Below are 15654 nucleotides of genomic sequence, written 5' to 3'. Positions count from 1 at the left end.
AGGAGGTTTTTAGCATTGTGGCAGAGTCGATCTTCATCAAAAATCTTTAGCCTCGCCATATCCTCTTCCAGTAAAAAACATGATTTATTGTGGGTCGAGATGTAAAAGCTTGGATCCAACATACTCTTTCCTTTCGAGCTTCCTACGCAGATTCTTGGATTTTCAGAGCATCTGGGTAAGAGCTCGACCATCCGAGTGTGAGTGTACGGAGGGGACTAGAGCTTTCGATCTCGTCCTCTTGCAAACTAGCCCAGAAGTGATGCATTCATCCTGTTTGGATTGGACATGAACGACACTAGTTGGGGCAACCTCCTTCGATACTAAAATATCATTGGTCGCTCTCATCTGCTATACGTGTTCAACCATCTCGGTTTTACTTATCGAGGAAAGCATGTTCTTTACAAAAGAAACAAGAAGCTAATTTCAAAACTTACAAATCTAAACATTTTTCAAAAGTTGAAGTTGGAAAGAGTGTGTACCAATATAAGCTTTGAGAGAACACAGTAGGTATTCTCTCGTCAAAAGCGTCGATGTGTCAAAAACAACCTTGAGGTTCTCTAGGAATTCGCAAATACCCCGGTCCCTTGGGGAGAAGTCTTCGAGATGCCAAGCACTATGGAAGCAAGGTTTGGGCGACCAATACAGAGGAAAACCATCTAGCAAAGATGGGTTTTTGACTGAGGCACGAAATTTTATAAATCGACCATTAAATTCTTATAGGATGATTTGAAGAGGGTGAGAAGACCTCTTCCAGGGACACCATATAAATAAGCCCATAGATGTCGACCAGAGTGTTTAAAATCAAAGAAATAAAAGAATACTTCCATAGTCGGTGAAATACCGAGTTGGGAACGCAAGATAACAAAACTTCGGATAAACGCCCAGCTGTTCGGATGCAGCTGGGTAGAAGCCACGTTAAGCTCGATCAATAACTATTTCTAAAAATTTGAAAGAAGAATACTAATACAATCCAAGCCAACAAGGAGATGACCAAGAACTCAAATTACCATTCACACTATGAGAAGTCATCTCAACTTTCAAGTGAAAACCCCACCAAGGATCTAGCAGACCTCACCAGAAGAAGAAATGGGCAAAGACCAGAACATCAAATGTTCTTCCTACTAGTCTTCTTAAGAATAAAACAAGCTGTAAATAAATTGAGCTCACTTTAGGGGTCCAAATAGCAAGATAGACTAGAATATGTGCCTTTAGCATACTAAGGGGGGTGTAGTTATCATTTTAGCTTGTTTTTGACCTAGTTTCTAGAAGAAGTGGCTTAAAGTGTGGTTTTGACTTAGTCAAACCCTAAAGGTATCCCCCTTACACATTTACCATCTTACCCTTGCTTCTTGTTTACCAAGGCATCATCTCCTATAAATAGGGTGCCTTACTCCTTGTATTTCTCATGTTGAAATTTATTGAAGAAGGAAAACTCTGCACATTTTGTGTGAGGATTGTTTACTCTAGCAATAGGTCTTATCTTGAGTGAGTTTGAGAGCTCTCAAGTGGCGTGTCCCTTTTCAATTTCACACCATAAGCTTTCTTCTTCCATCATTTTCTTTCATTTCCATTACGCCACTTTATTATTGTGTTCTATACTTGTTATAATTCGGTTTTCCTTTGTGTTCTTGTGTTGTTCTTCCATTTAGTATTCGGCCATGGCCATCTTAATTGTTTCCTTTCATGTCTTTCAATTTTCACAATGCATCATCACTATCACCTTACCTTGATTTTCCTATTTGCTTTTGGAAGTGAACCTTCACACTTACTTAACCACTTGGTTAAGTTCGTGTCCAGTGGGGATCTTCCCTAGGTCTCACCATATACTTGTTAAAAATCTAAATAATAAGTAAAATGTCACTTCTAAAATGGAACAATCTACACTACAAGAAAATCTACAATTACATACAGCCAAAATTCGTATGTATGACAATAAATCCGTATGTAAAAAATAATTACATACGGACAAAAATCCGTATGTAAAACTGTCGTAGGTAACAGTTACATACAAATTCTGTATCCGTATGTAATATCCGTATGTAATTACATATGGATTTATCCGTAGTACAGACTTACATACAAATAAATCCGTTTGTAACAGGGGGCAGGATTACATACGGATAAATCCATATGTAATAGGGGACAGGATTACATACGGATAAATTCGTATGTAACATGGGACAGGATTATACGGATAAATCCGTATGTAACATAGGTAGGATTACATACGGATAAATTTGTATGTAACAGGAGGCAGTATTTTGAATAATTGAAAGCACTGGAAATTCGTTCAGAACCTGCATACCGAAAGCAATTCCAGTTTTCAGAATTCATTCAATGACAATATCCATCAACATTTAGACCTGCCCAAAAAATACAATATTATTTCTGAATGTTCAAAATATCCAATATCCATCAACATTCATACATGCCCATAAATACAATACTATTTCTAAATGTTCAAAATATTCAAATGTATTTTTCATTAAAGCATAAAAAAACATCTAATAAAAGAAAATTCAAATCATTACAAAGTTTGAAGAAGCTAATACTTATTATAATGTTGACCAGGTGAAATTTTTTGTTCATCATGATTACTATCATGTTGTATTGCATTTGATTTTGTTGAGTTGGTTGCGGGATATTTGGCTACTGAAAAATATTTTGTGCAACTGGTACTGCTTCTGGTGGTAGATATTGCATCATAAAATTTTGAAAGAATTGAAATTGAACATTCATGTCTTGAATTTGCTGCTTAAGTTCAACAATTTCTTCTGAATTAGCTTTCTTATTACTAAAAGATGCTTGTGTTTCTTGTAGGTAGTGATCAACACAGTCGTCCTGATGATCGACACATCCAACCCCATATACTCGTCCTTTGTACCTTCCACCTACAGATTGTAACCAACAACTGTTTCTTAATCTTTCCTTCTCAACAACTTCTAATGGAGTAGCTATTGAGGTAGTCGTAGATTGTGACTCAGATACTACTCGAGAGAATCTACTTTCAAAATCTTCCTATTAAAATGAAAGATATTTGTTATCATAGTAATTAATGTAAATGAAAAAGAAATTAAAAAAAAAGTTGAAAAAACACTAACATGTGTCCGCCTCAATCAATCATCTACAAAATCTCCAGTGCTCTTCTGTGTATGTGTTTGTTGAAACACTTCATCAATATGGATCGAGAGGTCAAGCTCCTCTGTCTGTAAAAAAAACATTTTATAAATTAAGGAGGTAATAATTAATCATATATTAGTACAAAATTTTATATGGAAGTCATACCAAACGAATAACGTGTTCATGCACGCTAATGGATCCTCTGGTGTGCAAACATCCACCTTTTTTAGACAAACGATTTTTTTAGTTGTATCGCATTTGGATCGATACAGAGGCATGTTCCACTATTCCAAGAGGTTGTTCCAAACATTATTGTCAATCCATTCTGGTCGTTTACCTTCTTGGTGAGCCACTTTAAACATTTGTGAAAGGGTGTGAGAAGCCTTCGTATGGAAATTTTTGTTAACTTTTTCCTCATCCTCAACCCTCCATGTGACCTTCCTCTACAAAAAAACAATCATCAATCCAAATTGTAAAATATAAGCATTTTTAAAGGGACTAAAAAACAATTACCTTAAAACGTTGAAAAAATAGATCTCGATCAACCTTTGGGATTGCCCCCCCCATGTTAGCCATGGCTCACCAAATTGTTGCTTAATGGTGGTAGTGATGGCCTTTGATGCAATTTTTTATGGATAAAACCTAAATACCAAACACAAAGTTAGTAAACATTATAAGAATAATAGTAAATTATATAAATTGAATTTTATTATATTCTTACCTTCCCCCAATAGGCTGAATCAGAGGACGATCACCAGCTGAGAGAACCTTGTCCTATAAGTTATTGGCTACAGAGTTTGAATGTGTCCCTCCCAGATTTGTATATGGAGATGGTGTAATATTTGGGTTTAGGGTTGATTCATTAGAACCAACATGTGGAAATTGTGTTGATGCAATAACATCTGCTACTAGTGGGGTGGATTGTATGCATCTGCTACTGGTGGGGTAGATTCATGTGTATTGGGTTGACTGAATGATGGATTTTGATTCTTAAATCATGATAACAATTTTATCACATACGGTTTTTTCCCCTTTTTGTTGCTACTCGGTGATGGTTGATCAGAACTTCCTAATGACATCTATATATATGGCATGAAATGATAATGAAGGTAATATAAGTTTATCAATGGAGAAAAATATATTGAATATAGTTTAATAAAAAAATTCAAATAAACATGCAAAAATTTCATTAGCAAAACATAACCCAAGAATATGACATCAGATTAACTGGAGTAATAAACAATATGTTAACAACAACAGTACAACAGTATTTCCTACAATAGATATTATTTGTTAACATTGGTTGCCTAAGTCTATTCAGAGCTAGAGATGTCAAAGTCTTCTCCCTATTCATCTTCACTTTCTCCCTCCTCATTGTCTTCTTCCCATTCATTTGTTTCTTCATCTATCTCATCTTCAAATGATGATACATTGTTTATGTCAACTTCTTCAAGCTCAGCCTCTAAATATCTTAATCTTGAAACATGTTCAACTTCAATCACTTCATTAACATGTGACATTTCATCAACTTGATATGGCACTTCAACTTCTACATCATTAGAATCTATACAACCTTTGGGCTTTGTTTTGATTGCAACACGCCAGGGACGTTTGTCTCTGCGTGATGTTGGATATGGTACATAATAAACTTGTCGAACATTATATGCAATGATAAAAGGATCAAATGACACTTATCTTCTATCCATTCGAATATCCACAATACCACATTTGGAATCCACTCGTGTACCTCTTGTTGATGGATCAAACCAATTATAGTAAAATAATACAACTTTCTTATCTGAGGTCGAAGATTTGTACTTTACCTCATACATGTGTTGAATCACACCGTAGAAATCATCCTCACCTCCTTCTGTAAGACCCTTTGCATGGACCCTACTATTTATTGTTTTCTTTCCCTCGCTCCATGCATGAGTGTGGAATTTGTACCCATTCACAAAGAATGTGTGTCATTCTTTTACACACCTTAAAGGACCAAATGATAAATCTCTTAGGTGTTGGTTCTTCACAGTTAAAGGGTCTTTATGAACCTATAAATATATGAATGTCATTATTTTTTTATGAAATGGTTAAAGAAGTCAAGAAATTATAGATTTTGTAGATACATACTTGTATCCTAAATCACAAAGGGAAATCTGCATGTATACGAGCCGAAGCATGGGATTCGGAAATTTCATTAGAATGTAAGAAAAAGCTGTCAAAATATAGGTGTCAATGCATTAGGTTAGCGATAACTTAATGAATGAATAACAATGTTTTAAAAGAATATCGTGCATGTGGCTTACTAAGGTATGGTTTAACTTCCTTACAGTTGATTAAAACATGAACATGAGCTGAGTTCAATTCTTCATCAGTTAACCAACGAGTGATCTCCCTTCCAGAATGATGTCCAGGTTGGTCAAAGACAGATAAGATTGATGGAAGCCTTTCACTTTCAATGTTCACTTCATTTCTACTATGTTGTGGTCCTAACATGAAGTTGTTGAAATAGTGTGAACAAAAATGAGTTGTCTCCATATACAATTAAGTCTCATTTATTCAAAATTTGCATCAAATCCACAGTTAAGTCTCATTTATTAACTACAAAAAAAGTTAATTTTACCAGGGGTTTTTTAGAAGAGGTTATAAGAACCTCTATTAGTACATGGGGTTTTCATAAACCCCTGATAAGTTCCTAAAGTTTTCTCAAAAGTAATATTTTTTTTCTTATTTTTTACTTTCCCCAATACTTTCTCATGTTTTATTTTTTCACACACTACAACCTTTCTCAAATTTTTACTCCTTCTTCATTCAAAAGTTCAGCAGCTCTCTCACTGTTAAACATTTCTCCCTGTTCCTCAGCTCACGTTCCTTCAGCTCTCTCACGTTCCTTCAGCTCTCTCACGTTCTCGTTCTTCCCTTCGTTTTTGCCCTAAAAAATCATCTTCAGCTTCTCCATTCTTCCTCGAAATTGAAGGTTCATTTCTCACTCTCCTTTTGTTATATTAGGTATTCATTTTCGTTTTTTGCTATATAATGTTGATGAACCTTGTGTGAAAGGATGTTGTGTTGCTGTATTGTTCTGCATAATGTTGATGAACTCTGCTTTTTTTCTGTTTTTTGTTTTGTCCCTGCTGCATCCTATTTTAATTTGTAGTTTTTGGCCTTTGAAAAAGTTTAGTTGCTTCTGTTTTGGTTAGTTTCACTGTAGAGACGGTGTGGTTTTAATTAGTTGGAGTGTTTGTATCACTATCAACTAAGATTAGGCATGAGGAGGGCCACTGCAACCAAGCCAAAAACATTTAAGAAATATAAGTTAGCGTGGTGAAAATGGAAAGATAAATATAGTGGTGTGTGTGTGAGGTTCTAGTGAATAGAAGTTTTGAAAGGTGAGTGAGTGCAGGTGGTTATGATTGGGGGACCACAACACTGAAGAAAATAGTGTCGTGGAGGCATCCATCAAGATATTTCTTCACTCTTATGCAAAATGTACCCTTAACTATATTTCCAATCTTTCACTAATATTTATGTTCATTGCATATTCTTCTTTGTTGATTTCACGTTCATTAGATATATTTATTTTCATAATATATAAAAGTGACTAAAAATAAGTTTATTTTCTAATATTTCTCTCAAATACATTCAACTATCAGCTATAGCATACAAACAACTTATATAAATTTGTGTAATCAGTATGCTTTTCTACATTTATGTTTTTGCAGCAAAATAATCAAAGAGTTCAGTCAAATGTTCAAATGGGATTAATCTTTAACAATATTATACTTTTATGTAGAGTGTTTTTCAATGTTAGTTTTTAAATAGACAAGTTAAGTAAACTAGACAATTAGAAAGTTTGAAGGTGAGAATGATTGTTGAAAAGTATTGGTAGAGATGGTATTACATGGTGTGAGTTTGATACATGAATAAATATGATAAAATATGATAAGAAAGATGTCATTGATGTCAAATCTACTGCCATTTACATTTACAGAAGTTGTGACCACACACTCTTTATGATTAATAGCTCTCAGTCTCCAAAAACATCAAATCAGTCTCCAAAACATCAAATCAATGAACTTTTACAAACTTCACCCCAATATTTGTAGTGGAAAGAATGTCTTTCTCTACTTCTAATAATTGAATTAAGTAAGTTTTTTTTTTTTTTAAATTGGTCCTGTTCTAACATTTTTAGCATGTTCATTTTTAAATATTTAATAAATATAATAATTTGGTAAAAAGTACTTTTAAATATGTTAATTTTGATTATGCAATGTGTTAAGAAGATTAATATGATTATTCATTATTACTTTTTGTGTAGTTGTTTAAAATTATGTTTATTTTTTTATTTTCTATTATTTTTTGGTTCTCCCTCGATCTTAACCAAGTTATTCTCATTATATCTTTATAATAAAAATTAATAAATAAATAAAAAAAATTATAGTAAGACAATTTTTTTATATTTTTTTAACATAATTAACTTATATACCTAGTAATCTATGTCGAAATCATGTACAGTAATTATTTAATTATTGAAGTCTATTTTGGAGCAACATTATCATCCATGAAATGTTAGTTTTATACTGAAAATTTATTTTATTTATACATGTGATTTGAACATAAAAAATAATATTATAAATTTAGATAAATCATACAACTTCATACGAAAAATTGTGTCAAATATATATAATTTTACTATATATTTTATATACGTAAAAGTTTTACCATAGTAACATGATTTTAGCTGTATAACATAAAAGTCATAAACTATAATTACTTTACAAATTTTAGAAAACAAAATAATTAATTATTATTTGATTAAATTAGAAACTATTTTATAAATTAAAATAACTACTAATATTTAAAGTTATTAATTATAACTTTCTCATACACTTCTCTTTTATAATCTTCATTAGGATCCTAATCCTCCAAAGTCAGAAAATTAATCATAAAAGTCTCAAACAAAACCTCAAATCTACAAAGATCATGCAAAAGGGAGACCAAATATTACCCTTTTTTTCATTTTTTCATTTTTGTATGGGATTTCATTCACACACCATCTTCATCCTTATGTTATCCTTTGTTACCTAACATGACAGAACAATCACGCTCACATGTTTGGTGTTGTGTCACTGAATTGATTTCTTTTGTATAGAAATTGGAGCAATTAAATGCATCCAATTTTGTTAAAGATTTGTTTTTTATCTTTTCTTAATATTCCTTAATCATTAAGAAAATATAAAAACAAATGATTGCATCACCAATTGAATACTTTCAACAGTTTTTTTCTAATAAAAAATTAAGATCATTGAATATATTCTTATTGAAATAATTAACTATAACATTTGTTTAACTATGATATTATTTCCTTGAAATGATTTATCAATCGTTGTTTGAACAGACCTCATTTCAATGGATAAATCTTGGATAAACATGCCAAGAAATACACCAGAATATATGGAAGGGTTGAATAAATTTTTGGACTTTGCATTTGCTAATAATGGTGTGAGGGGGAAGATAATATGTCCATGTCAGAAGTGCAACTTTAACAAATGGGAGTGTCGTGAAGTAGTGTATGAGCACTTGATTGTTAAACCTTTTTCAAGTGGATATAAAGTTTGGCTTCTATATGGGGAGAGAACAAGAGTAAATGCAACAGATGAAGCATATGTAATGCCGCAAGAAGATAATGAAAGAATTGTTGTTAATAATCTAATGTGTGATATGGTTAATGATGCATTTGGGCATCATCAATATAGCAATGACATGGTGAATGATAGGGAACCGAGTGCACAACCAAGCCATACTGTGAATGATGATATTGAAGATTTTTTTGAGTTAATGCAAGATGGTCAAGAGAGTTTATATGAAGGGTGTGATAAATATTCTAAACTTTCTTTCTTGATCAAGTTGTACCACATCAAATGTCTATGCAAAATAAGTGACAAGGCAATGTCCATGATACTAGAGTTGTTAGTAGATGCCTTTGAACATGCAAAGATTCCGCACTCATTCTATGAGGCGAAGAAAACCATTAAGAAGCTTGGTCTTCATTACACCAAAATTGATGCTTGTCCGAATGATTACATGTTGTACTTTGGAGAAGACGCAAATAAGGATTTTTGTAAGAAATGTAAAACATCTAGATGGAAGTAAAAAAAAAGAGTACAATTGCTTATGCTACAGGTAACAAACGAAAAAAGATTCCTGCAAAGGTTTTAAGGTATTTCCCTTTGAAGTCACGCTTACAGAGGATGTTTATGTCTTCTAAAATAGCTGAGCATATGCGATGGCATGCATCGGAAAGTACAGATGAAGGCATCTTAAGGCATCCAAGAGATTCTGAAGCATGGAAGTCATTTGACTTTAAACATCCTCAATTTTCCTCAGACCCTCGAAATGTGCGACTTGGTTTGGCTACTGATGGGTTTAATCCATATGGAAATTTAAGCACTAGTCACAGTATTTGGCCAGTTGTACTCATACCGTACAACCTTCCTCCTTGGATGTGTATGAAACAAAGTTCATTCATTCTCTCTATGATCATTCCTGGAAAGCGAGCTCCAGGAAATGATATTGATGTATATTTACAACCATTAATAGAAGAGTTGAAAGAGTTATGGAATACTGGCGTGAAAACTTTTGATTCATATGGAAATGAAGTGTTTGATATGCATGCAGCTATATTGTGGACTATTAGTGATTTTCCAGGTCTTGGAACCCTATCTGGATGGAACACACATACTGGGTTGGCATGTCCTAGATGTAATTTTGACATCATTCCTAAGAAGCTTCTTAAAGGTGGTAAATTTTGTTTCATGAGTCATCGTCGTTGGTTAGATGGAAGGCATAGATTTAGACTAGCTCGCATGAGATTTGATGGAACTATAGAAGATAGAAGTCCACCTTTGAAAATCTCGGGATATGATATCTTACAACAAGTTCAGAATCTTAATGTTGAATTTGGGAAAGAACCAATACTTGAAGAGCGGGCAAAAAGACAACGGGGAGTTAATCATGCAAAGTTAGACACTCAACAATGGCGAAAAAAAGTATATTTTTTGAACTTCTTTATTGGGTAGACAACTTATTGCCCCACAATTTGGATGTTATGCACATTGAAAAAAAAATGTATGTGATAATGTGGTGTTTACATTGTTGAATGATAGTTCAAATAAATGTAAAGACAATCTAAAGGCACGAAAGGATTTACAGCTTTCGGGTATTAGACCTGATCTTTGGCCTGATGAAAATGGTAGATATCTCCCTGCTATATATACACTGACAAATGTAAATAAAGATATCTTTCTCAAAACATTGAAGAACATAACTATTCCAGATGGTTACTCTAGTAACATTAGCAGATGCATTGATGTCAAACAATGTAAGCTTGGAGGATTGAAAAGTCATGACTCACATATTTTGATGGAGCAACTTCTACCTCTGGCAATGAGAAATACACTTCCTAAGGAAGTCTGTTATGTTTTGATTGATTTATGTTGTGTTTTAGAAAATTGTGCAATAAAGTTTTAAAAATGGATGAACTTGACCAGCTACAAAGTACAGTGGTCCTCACATTGTGTCACATGGAGATGTTATTTCCTCCTTCTTTTTTTACAGTCATGGCTCATTTAATTGTGCATCTAGTAGAAGATGTCAAGCTTGGAGGACTCGTCCAATATCGATGGATGTATCCCATTGAGAGGTATCTAGGAAAATTAAAGTCCTATGTTCGTAATAAAGCACAAGCAGAAGGGTCAATAACTGAAGGATACATGGCTGAAGAGGCTTTAACTTTTTGTTTGAGATATTTAGATGGAATTGAGACTGTATTCAATCGATTGCATCGTGTTAATGATGAGCCTGCAGTTATGCCTTCTAATGAAAATACATTGTTCCCGCCAGTCGGAAAACCAGTTGGGGGTTTTACTTATTTCACTCTATCTACAAATGAAAAGTTGCAAGCACATCATCATGTGTTAACTAACTGCACCATAGTTGACCCATTTCTGCAGTAAGTTTATGAACCATAGTGTTTTTTTTTTATAATTGATTTTCTCTTTAGTATTAACTTATATATTTTATATGTTTAACATAGGGAATTTAGAGATACTCTACGAAGACAACTAAGAAGTCGCACACGATCATCCTCTATGATAGACAAGAGGGTTCATAGAGAATTTGCAGAGTGGTTTTCACGTCGTGTATGTATATGATAAACATAGTTTTTTATTCATATATATATATATATATATATATTTATATTACATTTCATATGATATTTTTTTTGTTAGATAAGGAATGAATCAATTGGTATCCATTCAGATGATTTAAAATTCTTAGCTATGGGTCCGATTGATTGTGCAAAGCAATATAGTGCCTACAATGTTAATGGGTTCAAATTTCGTATATTGGAGCGTGACCTTTGGCTTAAAACACAAAACAGTGGAGTGTTTGGTACATTTGGAACAAGGAGTTATGCAAGTAGTAATGATAATCAAATGCGGTTTGGAGGTGTACCGTATTATGGTCAATTGATAGACATAATTGAGATAAACTACCATGGTCGATTCTCAATTGTTTTATTCAAATGTATGTGGACCAATACAACTACTTCTGGAGGGATTATGAGTGATGAGTATGGATTTACATTACTAAACTTTTCACGCTTGATCCACACTGGTGATAATGATGATGATGAGCCATACATCCAGGCATCAGAAGCTCAAATGGTGTATTATGTAGAAAATGAGTTTGATAAAAATTGGTGCATACCTGTACATTTAAAGCCTAGGGACTTGTACAACATGGTTGAAGATGATGTTGACAATTTTCATGAATCTGAGCCATTTGAACAACAAAACATAGAAACATTATTTCTAGATGTGGAAGAAAATATACAACTAACAAGGTTTTTTTTACTATTTCATTTTAATTTATTATCCTACAACTTTGAATTTATGTAATTATTATCCTTGTTTTGCATGTGAAGCAATATTACCTTTGTAGATGTGTTTACTATCCTTGTGATGCATAACTTTATGTGTTTATCTTATTGTTTGTAGACCACCTGAAGATGAAGAAAATACCAACCAATAAGAATACTTCATCTGCAGCTTATCCTCCATCTCATCCAGGTATTATGTTCAATTTAAAAATTTTGAGTTTTAATTTTCATTAATATGTAATTTTCATTAACTTCAAGAGTTTTATTGATTGTTAGGAATCTTGAAGATGAAATTTGCAAACTCAAGTAAGTCTAAGTCAGAAACTCAAGTGAGTAGTAATTCTTCAAGGCCTAGTACTCACCCTTATAAACCTGGTTAGATGTCTGAACTTTCATACAATTTATTTGTCGTCTATAAATTTCATTCTTCAATATATTGATTCATTTGTAATTCACTTGTAATTTTGTGATTGATGCAGGACTTGAAACAAGTAATCCTAAAGGTATTCCATCTCCATTTCCCCATCCACCTCCATCTGCACCTCAAGAAGGTACTAAACATGCTCACCCTACACCTCCAACAACATCCCTTCCACCTTCAACTGCATCTCAGCCAAGTAATTTGTTTTTCAATTTTATTAATAATCACATCATTAGATACAATTGTTTTTTTTTTCATTGAGTTTATTTATTTTCAGGAACCTTGAAAGTTAGAATATGTTCAAAAAGTAATACCAACTCTGCTCCTACATTCATTGTTCAACTACCAATAGCACCTCAATCTGATTCTCAGCCACCACATCAATATGTACATGTACCTGCACCAACAATACCTGGTATCAGATGTATATTCAGAAAATGAAGAGGAAGAAGACGAGGAAGCTGAGATGCAAGTACATCAACAAAGGCCTCCAACCCGCAAAAGAGCATGGCTCGTTGATATCACTGGTAAGTCACTTAAAATCATACAATGTTATATATAGTTATGTAGTATTATTTTTCTGTTTAGTCTTATATCCCTTAAACACAAATGTTTTTAATATTTCATAGATGAGCAAGGAAAGAGAAACACAAAACAGCTAAGAACCAATGATGTTTGGCATCTACCTCCTAATGAAAGGATTCTTGTGAAATGGAATAATGAGGGACAACCTATTGCAGATGATGGAGCATTATTGAATATGTTCTTAGGTAGTATTGCAAGAAACCATAATGCATTTCCTATTAGTTATTCTAGTTGGAGGAAGATTCCTAAAGTTTATAAAGAAGATATACTTAAAAACACTATTCAGGTAAATCATGTCTAAAGTTATACTATAATTAATTTTTTTGAATTTAAATATGTTATAATTATTGTTAATTTTATTTGTAGACTGTTTTGAAGGCTAAATTTGATATCCATTCTGATGTTCATATAAATCATGTCCTTAAATCACTTAACACAAAATGGAGAGACCACCGACAAGAATTGTGGCATCAAAGGAATGATAGAACACGTACTAGAGATGAATTGATTGCAATGGCTCCAGAAGGAATAAATAGAGATCATTGGGCTTTGTTTGTGGATTACTGTCTGAATTCAAAAGCGAAGGTATAACTAAAACATTTTTTAGACATTTACATTTGGATTTATTAATTTTTATATGTTGATGAATAGGAAAATGCTCTAAAAAATAAAGAGAATAGGACAAAGCAAACCATTGCTCACACGGGTGGATCATTGCAAGGAAAAGAGATGAAATGGTGAAAATAATACATATGTTCATGTTAAATTTATGTTTTAATCTCTATTACAACATGTCATATAATTTTTCTTCATTTTAATAGGAAAAAGAGTGTGGCCACAAGGTTAGTAGAGGAGATATATTGATAGCTACACATAAGCATGCTAACGGAGCATTTGAGAGTGATGAAACGAAGGAAATTGGTGTAAGTTTAATTCTAATAAAGTCTATAATTGTCAATCACACTTAATGTAAGTTTAATTTATTTCTTCTTGTGTTCTTTGTAGGAAAAAATTGAAGCATATGGATTAACCTCATCATCACTCATATCTAAAGAAATATCAACAACCGATTCCTTAGCTTGTGTTTTCGGAAGTCGGAAACATTGTGGACGTGTTAGGGGTTTAGGTTTGGGTCCTTACCCTTCTAAAGTGTTTGGCTGCAATACTCATTTGTATAGTGGGACATCTTCCAATACAGATTAAAATCAGGTTCATTATTTATTACTTAGCTATATCAAGATGTTCATCTTTGGTGGTATAGTGTGAGATGTTTGAATCATATTCGTAACTCTACATTACTAACTGTGTGAGACGTTTGAGTTCATTGCATGATTTGATGAATTTCATCAAGAAAGAATTTGTCGTTACTATTAGTCCTACAATTAAATAAAAGAAATAGAGTTAGGTCAATTATATTTTAGGTATTTGTTCGTTTATGATATAGTGTTTTATTAGCGAGAAGATTAACTTAATCGCATTTTAAGCATTTGTTCCTTTATACTACTGTTTGATCAGGAGAAGATAGAGTTTAGCTTAACTGTATTTTAAGCATTTGTTCCTTTATTCTACTGTTTGATCAGGGGGAAGATAGAGTTGTTTAGGTTAATTATGTTTTTAGCTATTTCGTCCTTTATGCTGCCCTTTGATTTATTATTAATTATTAATATATACTCACCTTTTCACTTTCATCTATCCTTCTTTTTATATATCACAAAATCGGCCCCTTATTCTCTTTTACTTTTTTTCTTCTTTTTATCGCTCTTCTTCCACTTTTTTATTTTATATCTCTTTGGTTCTTCCTCCCTATATGTTACCTTTATTCTTTTCCGAGATATATGTGCATCCTACATTGCTTTCATGATTTAACAGATAATTTTTTTACAACGAAAATAATTAAGATAAGTCACTTATATTTTCAAATACAGTTGATAATAAGATTATAAAAGATTTTACAAAACAAGAATAAATAAAAGACGACATCAGCATCATTCCAATACCTCACTTTTCATTTGTATACTCTTAAGAAAACACTGAAAGGTTATTTTGTTTTACAATTAGATTTAGTTGATAATCAGTGTCTTCAATCATTGGTCTTTGCTCTCACTTATTCCACTATTTTACAAGACAACATTTCAATAAAAAGTAGATACACATTATTCTTTTAAATATGCTTTTGGTGAATAGATTTCCAGCTGCTGTTATATGACTTCTAAAACATTTTTCTTTTAATATTTATTTATAGAATATTAATTAGTGTGGTGTTATGATGTGATATAAGTAGCCTTATTATTGTAAGTTCTGTTTTTTTTAGAAAGTAGTGATTTAGTATAAAATAAAGAATGTGTGATTAAAGGATATAACTCTTTATTAATTAATTATTTACTTTTTTTGTTTTTAATTGTATATTATTATATTTTAATTGTTAGTATGGTATCGACTTATTTGATTTGGCAATAGTATCATGATAGCAAGTGATTAATTTCATTTATTTTTTTTAAATTAGGTTTCTATGTTGACATCACAAGTCAATGAAATGAAGGCAATGATGACTTTTTTGGTGCAAAACTATTATGGAGATGTCTCATGA

At 32.5% G+C, this 15654-nt stretch overlaps 1 non-coding gene and 2 pseudogenes across 1 annotated transcript; 2 read left to right on the top strand and 1 right to left on the bottom strand.

The window, feature by feature from the left end:
• Nucleotides 1–4433: 4433 nt before the first annotated feature.
• On the bottom strand, nt 4434–5655 carry LOC150025559 (uncharacterized; annotated as a pseudogene).
• A 2871-nt stretch (nt 5656–8526) lies between these two features.
• Nucleotides 8527–11132, top strand: LOC150025558 (uncharacterized; annotated as a pseudogene).
• Nucleotides 11133–11459: 327 nt separating this feature from the next.
• Nucleotides 11460–15654, top strand: LOC137825166 (uncharacterized). Its single transcript, XR_016514930.1, has 12 exons — nt 11460–11999; nt 12191–12251; nt 12338–12436; nt 12541–12678; nt 12760–12789; nt 12905–13009; nt 13112–13353; nt 13446–13652; nt 13719–13804; nt 13889–13990; nt 14073–14276; nt 15571–15654. It is a non-coding gene; the product is annotated as an uncharacterized LOC137825166 (transcript).

Source organism: Phaseolus vulgaris, chromosome 8 (genome assembly GCF_051622355.1).
Source record: "Phaseolus vulgaris cultivar YP4 chromosome 8, ASM5162235v1, whole genome shotgun sequence".
Taxonomy (NCBI): Eukaryota; Viridiplantae; Streptophyta; class Magnoliopsida; order Fabales; family Fabaceae; genus Phaseolus; species Phaseolus vulgaris.
This window is presented reverse-complemented; position numbering and strand designations above follow the sequence as displayed.